The 15,037-nt window shown below is 40.7% G+C and overlaps 1 protein-coding gene across 4 annotated transcripts in view; it reads right to left on the bottom strand.

Moving 5' to 3' along the window:
- Positions 1-15,037, bottom strand: part of LOC124121745 (chitin synthase chs-2-like) — a 75,768-nt gene that overhangs the window by 54,408 nt on the left and 6,323 nt on the right. Inside the window, exon 1 of one of the 4 annotated variants that reach the window (XM_048402604.1) lies at positions 11,193-11,248. The exons of 2 other annotated variants lie outside the window; for them this stretch is intronic. The gene's annotated coding sequence lies outside the window, so the exon portion shown is untranslated. Of the gene's footprint in view, positions 1-706; positions 859-11,192; positions 11,249-15,037 lie in introns of those variants that run through there. One more of the 4 variants, XM_048402600.1, reaches the window with a different exon arrangement.

The raw sequence follows: 15,037 nt of genomic DNA, 5'->3' as shown, positions 1-15,037 counted from the left end.
CAGATTCGGGCAATTTAAGGATATAGTACAACACGTTTGTCACAATCTGCAATAAACACCTATACACGTAAAAAAAAACACTTGATCCTGCACACACACGCACACACACACAAACACACGCGCACGCACGCACACATACACACACATACATACATATACATAATGTTGACTGTATCCCATTAATCCAAGACACTCACCCTCTACACACGCACGCACAGACAGACAGTCAGTCAGACAGACAGACAGACAGACAGACAGACAGTCAGACAGACAGACATACAGATAGATATGAGAAGGAGGCTCGCTTCCTGAAATAAAAAAACGTCCACACCAGACGATTATCTGACGAAATAGATTCCATTAAGCGTAACAGGCAAAATAGCAGTGAAAAATAAATGAATGGATCACTGAAAGTCAATGATGACACCCGTCCTCGAGAAAAGGGTAGGCATGTTCTTTCCTAAAATATTTCTGACTGATATACAATGACAATAGAATGACCAATTGACCAAATATATATCGGCTTTTCTCTCCAACAAAGTGACAAAGAGAAAAAGTAAGCATCAAGTTAGTCAACACATCAGTCATATATCTAGTCACCAAGAATATGAAACATATCACATGTCAAGTATGGTACATAACAGGCAGCACATGTCATACCATTCCCGAAGTTAACAGAGGGTATATAACGGGTTGATTTACGTACAGTGCCGTCTCAGGATGCCCCTAGTCCATCGTATTACACCAAGACGCAGTCCACCACACAGATGTAGACAACAGAATAGAGATTCCAAGATGAGCCGATCAGTCAGCCCTGCCTTATGTTGTATTAAGGAGTGGGACAAAACCCACGGCAGTGCTCCCTCCTACAATACTACGGCGGCATGTAATCAGACAATCACGTGATGGACCGGGAATCCCGCTACACGACAACGGATCTACTGATTTTTTATAAACTGAAAAAAATGGTGTTAAGTTTGAAAAACGTCTGCTCTGTACAAATGTGAGATTCTTGTCTGAGTAGAGTGAGTGAGTGAGTTTGGTTTTAAGCCGCTTTTAGCAATATTCCAGCAATATCACGGCGGGGGACACCAGAAATGGGCTTCACACATTGTCCCCATGTCGGGAATCGAACCCGGGTCTTCGGCGTGACGAGCGAACGCTTTAACCACTAGGCTACCCGACCGCCCCTCTGAGTAAAGAGTACACGTTACAAGAACACGTTCATTTTGCAGAACCAATTACTGGAGGGTAGAAAGTCTGCAAGTGTGTGTGTGTGTGTGTGTGTGTGTGTGTGTGTGTGTGTGTGTGTGTGTGTGTGTGTGTGTGTGTGTTACCATACCTCAGTTTAACATGAATACCCCACTTAGACACAATATACTGACTCCGAGCCGACGAGTCCCTGTTCTAGCCCCTCAATGCTGAGCTTCAGGCAGGTTAACAACAAATACCATCTTTTAACGTCTTTTAGTACGACGTGAACGGTGATACAGGATACGAAACAGGAATATGCTCCATATCACATCAATGTGGAACATTGACGGACACAAGACATTTAAGAATAGTTTATAATTAACACATGATATGTAAAAACAACATGTGTAACGAAATGCTATCTGTGTCATGTGTCATTCGGCGAAAGTGTACATTCTTTATATAAAACCCCTGATCATCGAAGACACGCGTGGTTTCATAAACCCTACAATAAGCAAACAAATACCCAGGCAAGAGTGAGTGAGTATGGTTTTACGCCGCTTTTAGCAATAATCCAGCAATATCACGGCGGGGGACACCAGAAATGGGCTTCACACATTGTAGCCATGTCGGGAATCGAACCCGGTCTTCGGCGTGACGAGCGACGCTTTAACCACTTGGCTACCCGACAGCCCCTACCCACCAAGACAAGTACATGGAGACATCTCTTTTGGGAGTATTGACATTACCAATAGAGGGAGTAGCTTCAACATGTCTGGAAGAGAGACCACTCTCTACTTATTCCCTCATTCATTGTATGTATACCACGACCGTAGCCAGACAATCGTCAGACATATGTACCATAACAACCGTCAGACATATATACCATTACAGCAGTCAGACATATATACAAATAAAGCGACAAAACCCTTTGCATATCCAACAGAAATCTCTGCCTAACGCAGAGTCGACAGTACGATTCCGACTATATCAAAGGCATGTGTTTCTGAATCACTATCAAATAGTGATGATGCGAGGTGTTCACGAAAGACAGTTGTCAAGACAGTAGTCCGGCATGTATGTAAAGACAGTTGTCAAGACAGTAGTCAGGCATGTATGTAAAGACAGTTGTCAAGACAGTAGTCAGGCATGTATGTAAAGACAGTTGTCAAGACAGTAGTCAGGCATGTATGTAAAACAGCTGTTAAGACAGTAGTCAGGCATGTATGTAAAGACAGTTGTCAAGACAGTAGTCAGGCATGTATGTAAAGACAGTTGTCAAGACAGTAGTCAGGCATGTATGTAAAGACAGTTGTCAAGACAGTAGTCAGGCATGTATGTAAAGACAGTTGTCAAGACAGTAGTCAGGCATGTATGTAAAGACAGTTGTCAAGACAGTAGTCAGGCATGTATGTAAAGACAGTTGTCAAGACAGTAGTCAGGCATGTATGTAAAACAGCTGTTAAGACAGTAGTCAGGCATGTATGTAAAGACAGTTGTCAAGACAGTAGTCAGGCATGTATGTAAAGACAGTTGTCAAGACAGTAGTCAGGCATGTATGTAAAGACAGTATGTAAAGACAGTTGTCAAGATAGTAGTCAGGCATGTATGTAAAGACAGTTGTCAAGACAGTAGTCAGGCATGTATGAAAAGACAGTTGTCAAGACAGTAGTCAGGCATGTATGTAAAGACAGTTGTCAAGACAGTAGTCAGGCATGTATGTAAAGACAGTTGTCAAGACAGTAGTCAGGCATGTATGTAAAGACAGTTGTCAAGACAGTAGTCAGGCATGTATGTAAAGACAGTTGTCAAGACAGTAGTCAGGCATGTATGAAAAGACAGTTGTTAAGACAGTAGTCAGGCATGTATGTAAAGACAGTTGTCAAGACAGTAGTCAGGCATGTATGTAAAGACAGTTGTCAAGACAGTAGTCAGGCATGTATGTAAAACAGCTGTTAAGACAGTAGTCAGGCATGTATGTAAAGACAGTTGTCAAGACAGTAGTCAGGCATGTATGTAAAGACAGTTGTCAAGACAGTAGTCAGGCATGTATGTAAAGACAGTTGTCAAGACAGTAGTCAGGCATGTATGTAAAGACAGTTGTCAAGACAGTAGTCAGGCATGTATGTAAAACAGCTGTTAAGACAGTAGTCAGGCATGTATGTAAAGACAGTTGTCAAGACAGTAGTCAGGCATGTATGTAAAGACAGTTGTCAAGACAGTAGTCAGGCATGTATGTAAAACAGCTGTTAAGACAGTAGTCAGGCATGTATGTAAAGACAGTTGTCAAGACAGTAGTCAGGCATGTATGTAAAGACAGTTGTCAAGACAGTAGTCAGGCATGTATGTAAAGACAGTTGTCAAGACAGTAGTCAGGCATGTATGTAAAACAGCTGTTAAGACAGTAGTCAGGCATGTATGTAAAGACAGTTGTCAAGACAGTAGTCAGGCATGTATGTAAAGACAGTTGTCAAGACAGTAGTCAGGCATGTATGTAAAGACAGTTGTCAAGACAGTAGTCAGGCATGTATGTAAAGACAGTTGTCAAGACAGTAGTCAGGCATGTATGTAAAGACAGTTGTCAAGACAGTAGTCAGGCATGTATGTAAAACAGCTGTTAAGACAGTAGTCAGGCATGTATGTAAAGACAGTTGTCAAGACAGTAGTCAGGCATGTATGTAAAACAGCTGTTAAGACAGTAGTCAGGCATGTATGTAAAGACAGTTGTCAAGACAGTAGTCAGGCATGTATGTAAAGACAGTTGTCAAGACAGTAGTCAGGCATGTATGTAAAGACAGTTGTCAAGACAGTAGTCAGGCATGTATGTAAAACAGCTGTTAAGACAGTAGTCAGGCATGTATGTAAAGACAGTTGTCAAGACAGTAGTCAGGCATGTATGTAAAACAGCTGTTAAGACAGTAGTCAGGCATGTATGTAAAGACAGTTGTCAAGACAGTAGTCAGGCATGTATGTAAAGACAGTTGTCAAGACAGTAGTCAGGCATGTATGTAAAACAGCTGTTAAGACAGTAGTCAGGCATGTATGTAAAGACAGTTGTCAAGACAGTAGTCAGGCATGTATGTAAAACAGCTGTTAAGACAGTAGTCAGGCATGTATGTAAAGACAGTTGTCAAGACAGTAGTCAGGCATGTATGTAAAGACAGTTGTCAAGACAGTAGTCAGGCATGTATGTAAAGACAGTTGTCAAGACAGTAGTCAGGCATGTATGTAAAACAGCTGTTAAGACAGTAGTCAGGCATGTATGTAAAGACAGTTGTCAAGACAGTAGTCAGGCATGTATGTAAAGACAGTTGTCAAGACAGTAGTCAGGCATGTATGTAAAACAGCTGTTAAGACAGTAGTCAGGCATGTATGTAAAGACAGTTGTCAAGACAGTAGTCAGGCATGTATGTAAAGACAGTTGTCAAGACAGTAGTCAGGCATGTATGTAAAGACAGTATGTAAAGACAGTTGTCAAGACAGTAGTCAGGCATGTATGTAAAGACAGTTGTCAAGACAGTAGTCAGGCATGTATGTAAAACAGCTGTTAAGACAGTAGTCAGGCATGTATGTAAAGACAGTTGTCAAGACAGTAGTCAGGCATGTATGTAAAGACAGTTGTCAAGACAGTAGTCAGGCATGTATGTAAAACAGCTGTTAAGACAGTAGTCAGGCATGTATGTAAAGACAGTTGTCAAGACAGTAGTCAGGCATGTATGTAAAGACAGTTGTCAAGACAGTAGTCAGGCATGTATGTAAAACAGCTGTTAAGACAGTAGTCAGGCATGTATGTAAAGACAGTTGTCAAGACAGTAGTCAGGCATGTATGTAAAGACAGTTGTCAAGACAGTAGTCAGGCATGTATGTAAAGACAGTATGTAAAGACAGTTGTCAAGACAGTAGTCAGGCATGTATGTAAAGACAGTTGTCAAGACAGTAGTCAGGCATGTATGTAAAACAGCTGTTAAGACAGTAGTCAGGCATGTATGTAAAGACAGTTGTCAAGACAGTAGTCAGGCATGTATGTAAAGACAGTTGTCAAGACAGTAGTCAGGCATGTATGTAAAGACAGTTGTCAAGACAGTAGTATGTATTTTCCCAAGTAGTTTGTGTCAGACAGATTTCGCTACACTGATGATATTTATATATAAGAACATAATGACGTAATTCGTGGTCTCTGTCATCTTCAACGAGGACGCTATCATGTCTATGTCCATACCAACAAGGATACTATCAGATAACTATTGTATTGAATATTTCCTCCTGTCTATTTGGATTTAGTGTTAGTTTTGATAAATATCTGCATAATTGTAATGACCTCTTCTCGGGAAAAGAGCTAAGAATCTCGTTCTTTCACTGTGTATATTGTGTCTTGAACTACAACAACGCGATGCTTATTCTCTTCTGGTAGTATCTCGTATAGGATACATGATGTTTGTTAGTTTGTTGTATACTACTCAAAAGAAGTTAAGGATCACCTGATTTTTTCATATTACAATAGTTAATCTCTCATGCCATGACAGATTAACGTTACCAATATGATAGAATCGGGTGATCCTTAACTTCTTTTGAGTAGTATATAACGCCGCGCCCAGCAATATTCCAACTGTGACAGCGGTCTGTGAAAAATCGAGTCTGCACCAGAGAATCCAGTGATTGATATCATGAGCATGGGTCCATGCAACTGGGATAGGATGACATGCACCCGATGCCGTTAGCCGTCTCTTTCGACATGCATGGGTTGCTGAAGACCTCGGGTCTTCACGGGTCATTTAAAATATGAAGTAATTACGTGTAAATAGTGTAACCTCGAAATACTTAAACCACACGCTGACCCACTGCTAGATATACTAATCAAAAGAAGTTAATGGAAATCCGATTCTTCATATGTGTGAGTGAGTGAGTGAGTGAGTATGGTTTTACGCCGTTTCTAGCAATATTCACGGCGGGTGACACCAGAAATGGGCTTCACGCATTGTAACCATGTCGGGAATCGAACCCGGGTTTTGGCGTGAAGAGCGAACGCTTTAACCACTAGACTACCCGGCCGCCCCTTCATATGACAATACTATGAAATATATATATCATGGCATGAGAGATGAACTTTTGTAATATGAGAGAATCTGGTGTTCTTTAACTTCTTTTGAGTAGTATACATATTCAGTAGGAATATTGAATGAGATGTTTGAAACAAAGAAGGTAGTCCGTTTCGTTTTCCTCTTCATGAATCTGTCATGGACGTACCACGTGGAGGACAAATGCTGACATCACGTACAGACACACATTGATTTGATTCATATATCTTTGACATTCAGTGACATGTTGTTATTTTAGTGGCAGTAAGGTTACAATACAATGTATCACAAATTAGGTACAAGATATATGACAGTCCTGCAACAGTCTTCTACATGACACATGGAGAGGGAGTGGTCGCCTGACACGAGACTCAAGTACACATGCTGTCGTTTGTTCTGTTAGATAAATCATTCATGTTACTCAATACTCCAGGTGTAATGACCGCATGATTATGACACTTGGGAAAGGGAAGTAACCCTGTATGGTCTAACTAAATCTAACTTCCTGATCACATGGGTCCTTCTTCATGCAACCAATCACTTTTGTCTGGTCCAGAGAATGTATCCGATTGGTCGATTACGTCACTTCAGGTTAGCCAAAATAACTTTACATGATAAGGTACTTGCCAAATTTAATAACGATTGATTAGTTTTTTATAGGAACTATCCAGGCGAATGTGAACGCCGTATTGTTATCCTTTCATTGTCGACCGCCTCCGTGGTCTAGTGGTAGAGCGCCCGCCTGGAGAGCGGAAGGTCCGGGGTTCGATCCCCGACCGCGTAATACCAAAAGAAGTTAGAAAATGGTACTTGTTAGCCTGTCTGGCAATGGGCATTGAGGGGCTAAAACAAGGACTGGTCGAGTATTCATGTAAACTGCGGCATGGTATCTCAGTGAGCTCGCACCATAAATCGCCATTGTCGCTATATAACTGCAATAATCTTGGACGCGACGTTAAACCCCATTTCAACCCACCCACCACCTTCCATTGTCGATGATTTCTTTTTATTACTGGCGATCTCCTTTCATTATCGAACATCTTCTTTCATACATAAACCTTTTCAGGTGTTGTCTACAATTGGATGTCTAATAGTTTTTGTTGAAGGAACTAGATACTAACACGTTTCACGTTTATATATTGTTTAACGCCTTATGGCTTATGCACGTGCAGATGATTGCTGTAGCATGGAAAGACTTTTTAAAATGAAGCTGTGTTTATACCCACAAGCCCCTGTAACAGTATGGAGATCCGTGGCCAGGACAAACATGAACCTCCATTACCTTATCATTTTATAAAAATAATTTCAAACACACACCGTACGTAATTAAATGGAAAATGCATTCAATTTCGTTCGACACGCACAAAATCTGGAATCGATTGACTGAAGACCATTGTGTCTGCGATAAGGCTGCACTATCGACTCAGTGTTTACTCTGCACTCGTTCACAGAGAGAAACGTACTTCTGACGTCTATTTGAAAATTAGCTGATTACCCGATTTATCTCAAAGTCCACGTGTAGGAAACGGGTATTAATGATTTAAGAGAGCCAAGGTGATATAATTTTCATTATGAACGGGACGACACGTCACTATTAATTTGTAGAAGGCAAATTGAAATCAAAGTGTTTGATAAGTCAAACGGTAGTGAGTGGCAAATCAACACAACGTTTTATAATTGAATACGAGCTGGAGCTGCATTGCAGGAGCCCTACCTCATATCCTGATCAGGTGATATTATACAGAAGGCCTCTGGCTGCGGGAGTCGAGTTGGCCCGCCTTTCAAGTGATCCGAGGCCATGTGCTGCTCAGTTGTCTGTTTGCATGTCAGTTGCGTGTGGCATGCGTCCATGACGTGTTTGGGGCGATTTATGACAGGTGGTTTGGGGACGCTTGTAACCTATTGTAACCTATAACGTGACTATATTTTTCATGACCGTACATTTCAAAGCGTTAAACAGCCACACCGGTTTGACCTACAGTTTTGTACTTGGCATCCTACTACAATTTCAGCTTTCATCCCTCTCTCCCACTCACCAATATTCCAGTTATATGACTGGATGTAAATAATCGAGTCTGGACCAGACAATCCAGTGATTGATATCATGAGAATCGGTCCACACACTATGGGATACAATGACATGCATCAACCAAGTTAGCGAGCCTGACCACCCGAACCCGTTAGTCGCCTTTTACCACAAGCATAGTCGCCTTTTACGGCAGGCATGGGTTGCTGAAGACCTATTCTACCCCGGATCTTCAGGGATCCTACGAATGTAAGACGATTTAAACCTGAGCCAAACCCCACTGCACACACATGATTACATCTGAAGCTGACATCCTGAACATTCTAAATTCAGTTAATAAACCCCATTAACCGATGGATTTCTCAGCAAGGCACAACGTAGTCAATGTTCTGTAATGTTATCTTGACCTTGTCTTTACTCTGTCCTCAAAGGTGTGTTCACACGGATTGACTTAATGTAGCTGGGCGTGCCATAATTCTATTTCCTCTGTTGTCCCTCGTTTGCCCACTGTTGTACTCTCAGAAAAGATGATAATCGAATAATATCAATGCTTACAGTAAATCTATGTATAAATAGTATGAACCTTGTATAAATAGTATGTATATGTTTAAATAAAGCAATATATAATGTACTAAATGTTTCAAAACTACAAGCGCCAAATATGGCAACCCGAAAGGTAACGAAGGTGGATGATGGTATTCCTTACAAATATCACACGGTCTACGAACTGAAAGTATGTGGTATTCAATGAAATATAGCATCGCGCTGACCACACCTGGGCAGGTAGCCACTGACGGTATACTCCCCGCCCTAACTGGACGCTGCTGGATGATGGTATTCCTTACAAATATCACACGGTCTACGAACTGAAAGTATGTAGTAATCAATGCTATATAGTATCGCGCTGACCACACCTGGGCAGGTAGCCACTGACGGTATACTCCCCGCCCTAACTGGACGCTGCTGGCGGAAATTACGCTGGTAATTTCTGTACAAGTTATCTATGTATTCATCAGATATAAATTGTTGATTATCTTATCTTGCATTGACAATTTTCTCAAGTGTTTCACCTGATATCATGATATCTGCGTAATCATGTAATGTGTACGTCTATTCGTCATTTATTTAGGTATTCATTCGTTTGTCCAGCCATTTATTTATTTATTTATTTATTTATTTATTTATTTATTTATTTATTTATTTATTTATTTATTTATTTATTTATTTATTTATTTATTTATTTATTTATTTATTTATTTATTTATTTATTTATTTATTTATTTATTATTTCTTTCACACAAAAAATACCAGGTAACAAAAAGTATCGACCCGTGTTTGATTGTACCTAAAAATGGAAAAAAAACAAGGAATAGTATTCGACGGTGATGTATTTGATCCGGGTATTAAATTCGTCTTTGGAAGTTACATTTACATCGTTTCGGCGACTGTTTTCAGCCTTGTTACGATTTGATAAAATCCAACTTTTAGTGTGGGCTTTCTTTTGCCCGTGAGCTTAGATGACGATGTCAAGTTTACCAATGTGAATGAACTGTTGAATGATGATAAGCTTAATAACCCCGGGGCGTGCACCCTCAACCCTCAAACAGATTTATGGTAAAAAGGTTGGGCGAGTGGTGCCCCCCTTATCTCCGCACTGTGACGATACTGGGCAAACACGGCCAGTCTAACACACAGGGCGGGGTAGGGGGAATCAAGGTATTACCGGGAACAAGGCTGACACGTTCAGTTAAGGAGCCTTTAATTCATGTTAATAAAGACGCCCCGTGATAGAGCAAGAACAATAGTGAAACTGTAGTGTAGCCAGTTACAGTGAGTGAGTATGGTTTTACGCCGCTTTTAGCAATATTCCAGCAATATCACGGCGGGGGTCACCAGAAATGGGCTTCACACATTGTACCCATGTCGGGAATCGAACCCGGGTCTTCGGCGTGACGAGCGAACGCTTTAACCGCTAGGCTACCCGACCGCCCCGTAGGCAGCTATAACATTTAAGTGTTGCTTTGACATGCCTTGCCTGCAGTAATGAGGTCATACCGAGAATTTAATGGCTGTCAGTGATAAGTAGAATCACCCCTGGATTGTAGTTACAAATGAATTTATTACTCAATTATTGGAATCGCCCAGCCACAGCAGTATATTACTGTGCTCTGTTTATATATGAAAATCGGGATTAGTGCAATGGCACGGCCCAGAAGGGACACTGTAACAACTTGAAGACATGACACCTATATATGTAACAATTTCATTATTGTTTGGGGTGTCGTTTCATTCTACGTCTTGCCCTTGATCAATTGTTGTCCCCGAAAGCGCCATGTCTTCGTGTCCTTCCTACTTCCAAATCCCAGCCAATGTCTGTTTGCTTGTTTGTTTGTCTGTTGTTTAACGCATAATCTTAGTGTAAGTTTGTTTGTTTGTTTGTTGTTTAACGCCGCACTCAGCACATATTGCAGCTATATGACGATGGTCTGTAAAAAATCGAGTCGGGACCAGACAATCCAGTGATTGATATCAAGAGCATCGATCTACGCAATTGGGATGCGATGCATCAACCAAGCCAACGAGCCTGACCACCCGATCCCGTTAGTCGACTTTTACTACAAGCATAGTGGACAAAAACGAACATAGGTAAAAGACAAAAAATCCAAAGCAGATCTTTATAATTCACTCTACTGGTTTCATCATTGATATTATACATATATATAATCACAATGATATATATATCTGTACTGTAACATACTGCAGAAATACCAGAATTTCATACGAAAAAAACCCCAAATCACAATAAATTACATTTATCAGCTTATTTTCAAAAATTCGCATTCAGAAAATTTGAATTGCGAGTTTATCAATGTAAAATATAATATTTTTTAACGTACCTTCATATTCTCGACAAAACCCGTGTACTGTACCCAGCACTAAATATTTCCTTTTAGTAAGGGGTTTTAGGGGAATACCCTCTCTTGTGTTTTGACTACAACAGTTAAAGGTAGCCAATGTCATTCCTGGGTAAAACGAAACGGGTTTTTTCTACCCACGGAGATATTGCAACGCGGAAGATTTGACTCCGTCGGGGGCAAGGGTGAGAGTGGAGGTGGGGGTCGGGGGTCTCGTACAGGGGTACGTCAGTGGTATAATTAATGCAAAACATACATGACAGTCGAAATGGATCGATATAACATTGATTGGAATTCCAAATCACAAACGCAGTGTAATAAATGAGTCCAATTGCTGATTTCAGTATATCAAACGACATTTCTTCACATCAAGGCGGGGCGGTCGGGTAGCCCTGTGGTTAAAGCGTTCGCTCGTCACGCCGAAGACCCGGGTTCGATTCCCGACATGGGTCCAATGTGTGAAACCCATTTCTGGTGTCCCCCGCCGTGATATTGCTGGAATATTGCTAAAAGCGGCGTAAAACCATACTCACTCACTCACTCACTCATATCAAGCAAATGGTGGGGTGACCTTTTCTTCCTTGTTTGGTTATAAAAAATGCAAGTTTAATTATAATGGTTTCTTTGTACGTTAATGTAAAATCGAAAAATCAATGCAACTGAAGAGATTAACATGGTTAAAAACGTTCCTATACTACGATGACCGTGATAGGAATTATAATACTGTCGCTCGTCTCATGTCGAGAGTGAAAAGGTGTATTTTATCATTGACGTCTTGATATCATTTTCTACTTCGTGTAAAGTGGCGGATAGAGGGTAGAAGCCTTATCAACTGAAAATGAAATCCACAACTCTTATACCCGTGAAGATCCGGGTTAGTATAGGTCTCACCCACGCTTGCTGTAAAAGGCGACTATGCCTATCGTAAGAGGCGACTAACGGGATCGGGTGATCAGGCTCGCTGACTTGGATGATACATGTCATCGATTCCAATTGCGTGGATCGATGCTCATGATGTCAATCACTGGATTGTCTGGTCCAGACTCGATTATTTACAGACCGCCGTCATAAACCTGGAATATTGTTGAGTGTGGCGTTAAACAACAAACAAATCAAATCAAAACCACAACCCTTAAAAAACCCCAAAGAAACCCTAAAAAACGACCGGAGGATGTAATCACGATGAAGACAGGACTGTTCAATATCTCATCACACACAACAACCACCAGTGGAGACTTCGAGTATTCAAGTTTACACTTGTGTAAGCGCCGTCTAAAATATGGATTGGTGATCAGTTTTCAGATCTGGATAATCGGTGATCTTGTTATGAACCAGTGGTATCCCTGATCGAGACTAGATTATTTTCAGATCGCCGATATAGCTCAGCTGTAATATTGTCGCAGCGTAAATCACACTCAGTCACTCACTCGACCCGTGAAGATCCGGGGTAGAATAGGTCTTCAGCAACCCATGCTTGCCGTAAAAAGCGACTATGCTTGTCGCAACGGAATCGGATGGTTAGGCTCGCTGACTTGGTTGATGCATGTCATTGTATCCGAATTTCGTGGATCGATGCTGATGATGTCAATCGCTGGATTGTCTGGTCCAGACTCGATTATTTACAGGCGGTCATCATATAGCTGGAATATTGGTGAGTGCAGCGTTAAACAACAAATAAACAAAGAAATATCACTCATCCACTCATGTGTACACCAAGTGTATTAAATGTGAGTGAACGGTGTTTAAATAAAAAAGCAGCAAAGAGGGTTTGGGTGATCCTGGCACAGTCAGGCTGGTTAGGCTCATCATCAGCTCAGGGCCCTTGTCCCATCTACTCGACGCCCAGACAGCGAATGGGACTTCTCCCAGGAATCGCGGCCTAGTCAACCCACCCAGAACTTTTCGGAGAATGTGAAGACACCCCAACACTGCAACCTTCTGCATTACCCAGATTGTCAGAAGGGCTGTATTTCTGGCAACAAACCCGGGTACTCTCCCAATGTCAGTCAACAAATCGGCCAAACCTAAGGCACCGAGAACAATGGGGAGTCGGACAACTTGGTACTTGGGATGCAAGCGTGACATTTCGAAAGCGAGGTCTGCATATTTGCGATGATTTTCCTCAATCGTGTCAATTATTTACAAATTAAAATAAACAAATTATTATTATTATTATATTTGTATTCAAATTGCCAAGAATAACTCGTTATCAACATGTAGGGTAAATTTCAAATTCCAAGATCACAAATTGTCAAAATAAAATCCAAGTCAGATGACAGAGAAGGATTCGTGAGTGAGTAGGCCACGTTTAGCAATATTGGATGACAAAATTAAATTCTCTTATTTTCTCAATGTGAGGAATAACACCCTGAAATAGGATTCGCGACCTCCAGTTCTTTTATTACTAGTTTCACAACAAAGTTACACATGAAGAATCAGGGGTCTATAAATCTCCCCCATATAGCCTCCGACATTACATTACAGGCTCGCTCTCGCTCTCGCTCTCTCAACATCAGGGTTGCGTACTTAGTTGCTTCGGCAATATATTTGGAAAATGATAATTATTTCACACAATAAATCATATCTGACGAGAGGTCAGACACCGCAGTTGTAATCAAAGGTTTCTTGAAGTAATGCATGTGGGACGCGGGCCAAGACACGTCAGTCGACACAGTGCACACAGTGTTATACAACACCATACATGTAAATAGATCCCTGTATACTACATACAATAAATCCCCGTATAAACATACATATAATCCCCGTATACAACATACATGTAAATCACCGTATACAACATACATGTTAATCCCCGTATACAACATACAATAAATCCCTGTCTACAACATACATGTAAATCCCCTTATACAATATTCAATAAATCCCCGTATACAACATGCAATAACCCCCCGTATACAACATACATGTAAATCACCGTATACAATATTCATGTAAATCAACGTATACGACATACACGTAAATAGATCCCTGTCTGCAACATACAATAAATCCCCGTATGAAGCATTAATTAAATCCCCGTATACAACATCCAAAAAATCCCCGTATACAACGTTCATGTAAATCCCCGTATAAAGCATTTACTCAATCACCGTATACAGCATACATGTAAATGCCCGTCTAAAACATTTAATAAACCCCCGTATACAACATGCATGTAAATCCCCGTATACAACATCCAAAAAATCCCTGTCTGCAACATGCATGTAAATCCCCGTATACAACATACAATAAATCCCTGTCTACAACATACATGTGAATCCCCGTATAAAACATTTAATAAATCCCCGTATACAACATGCATGTTAATCCCCGTATACAACATACAATAACCCCCCGTATACAATATTCATGTAAATCAACGTATACGACATACACGTAAATAGATCCCTGTCTGCAACATACAATAAATCCCTGTCTACAACATACATGTAAATCCCCATATAAAGCATTTAATAAATTCCCGTATACAGATACATGTAAATCCCCGTATACAACATCCAAAAAATCGCCGTATACAACGTTCATGTAAATCCCCGTATAAAGCATTTACTCAATCACCGTATACAGCATACATGTAAATGCCCGTCTAAAACATTAAATAAACCCCCGTATACAACATGCATGTAAATCCCCGTATACAACATCCAAAAAATCCCTGTCTGCAACATACATGTAAATCCCCGTATACAACATACAATAAATTCCCGTATACAACATACATGTAAATCCCCGTATACAACATACATTTAAATCCCCCTATACAACATGCATGTAAACCCCCGTATACAACATGCATGTAAATCCCC

The sequence above is a fragment of the Haliotis rufescens genome, unplaced genomic scaffold, assembly GCF_023055435.1.
Source record: "Haliotis rufescens isolate VD_foot unplaced genomic scaffold, xgHalRufe1.0.p SCAF_27, whole genome shotgun sequence".
In the NCBI taxonomy this organism is placed as follows: Eukaryota; Metazoa; Mollusca; class Gastropoda; order Lepetellida; family Haliotidae; genus Haliotis; species Haliotis rufescens.
Note: the sequence above shows the minus strand (reverse complement) of the source record. Positions and strands in the feature narration are given on the sequence as shown.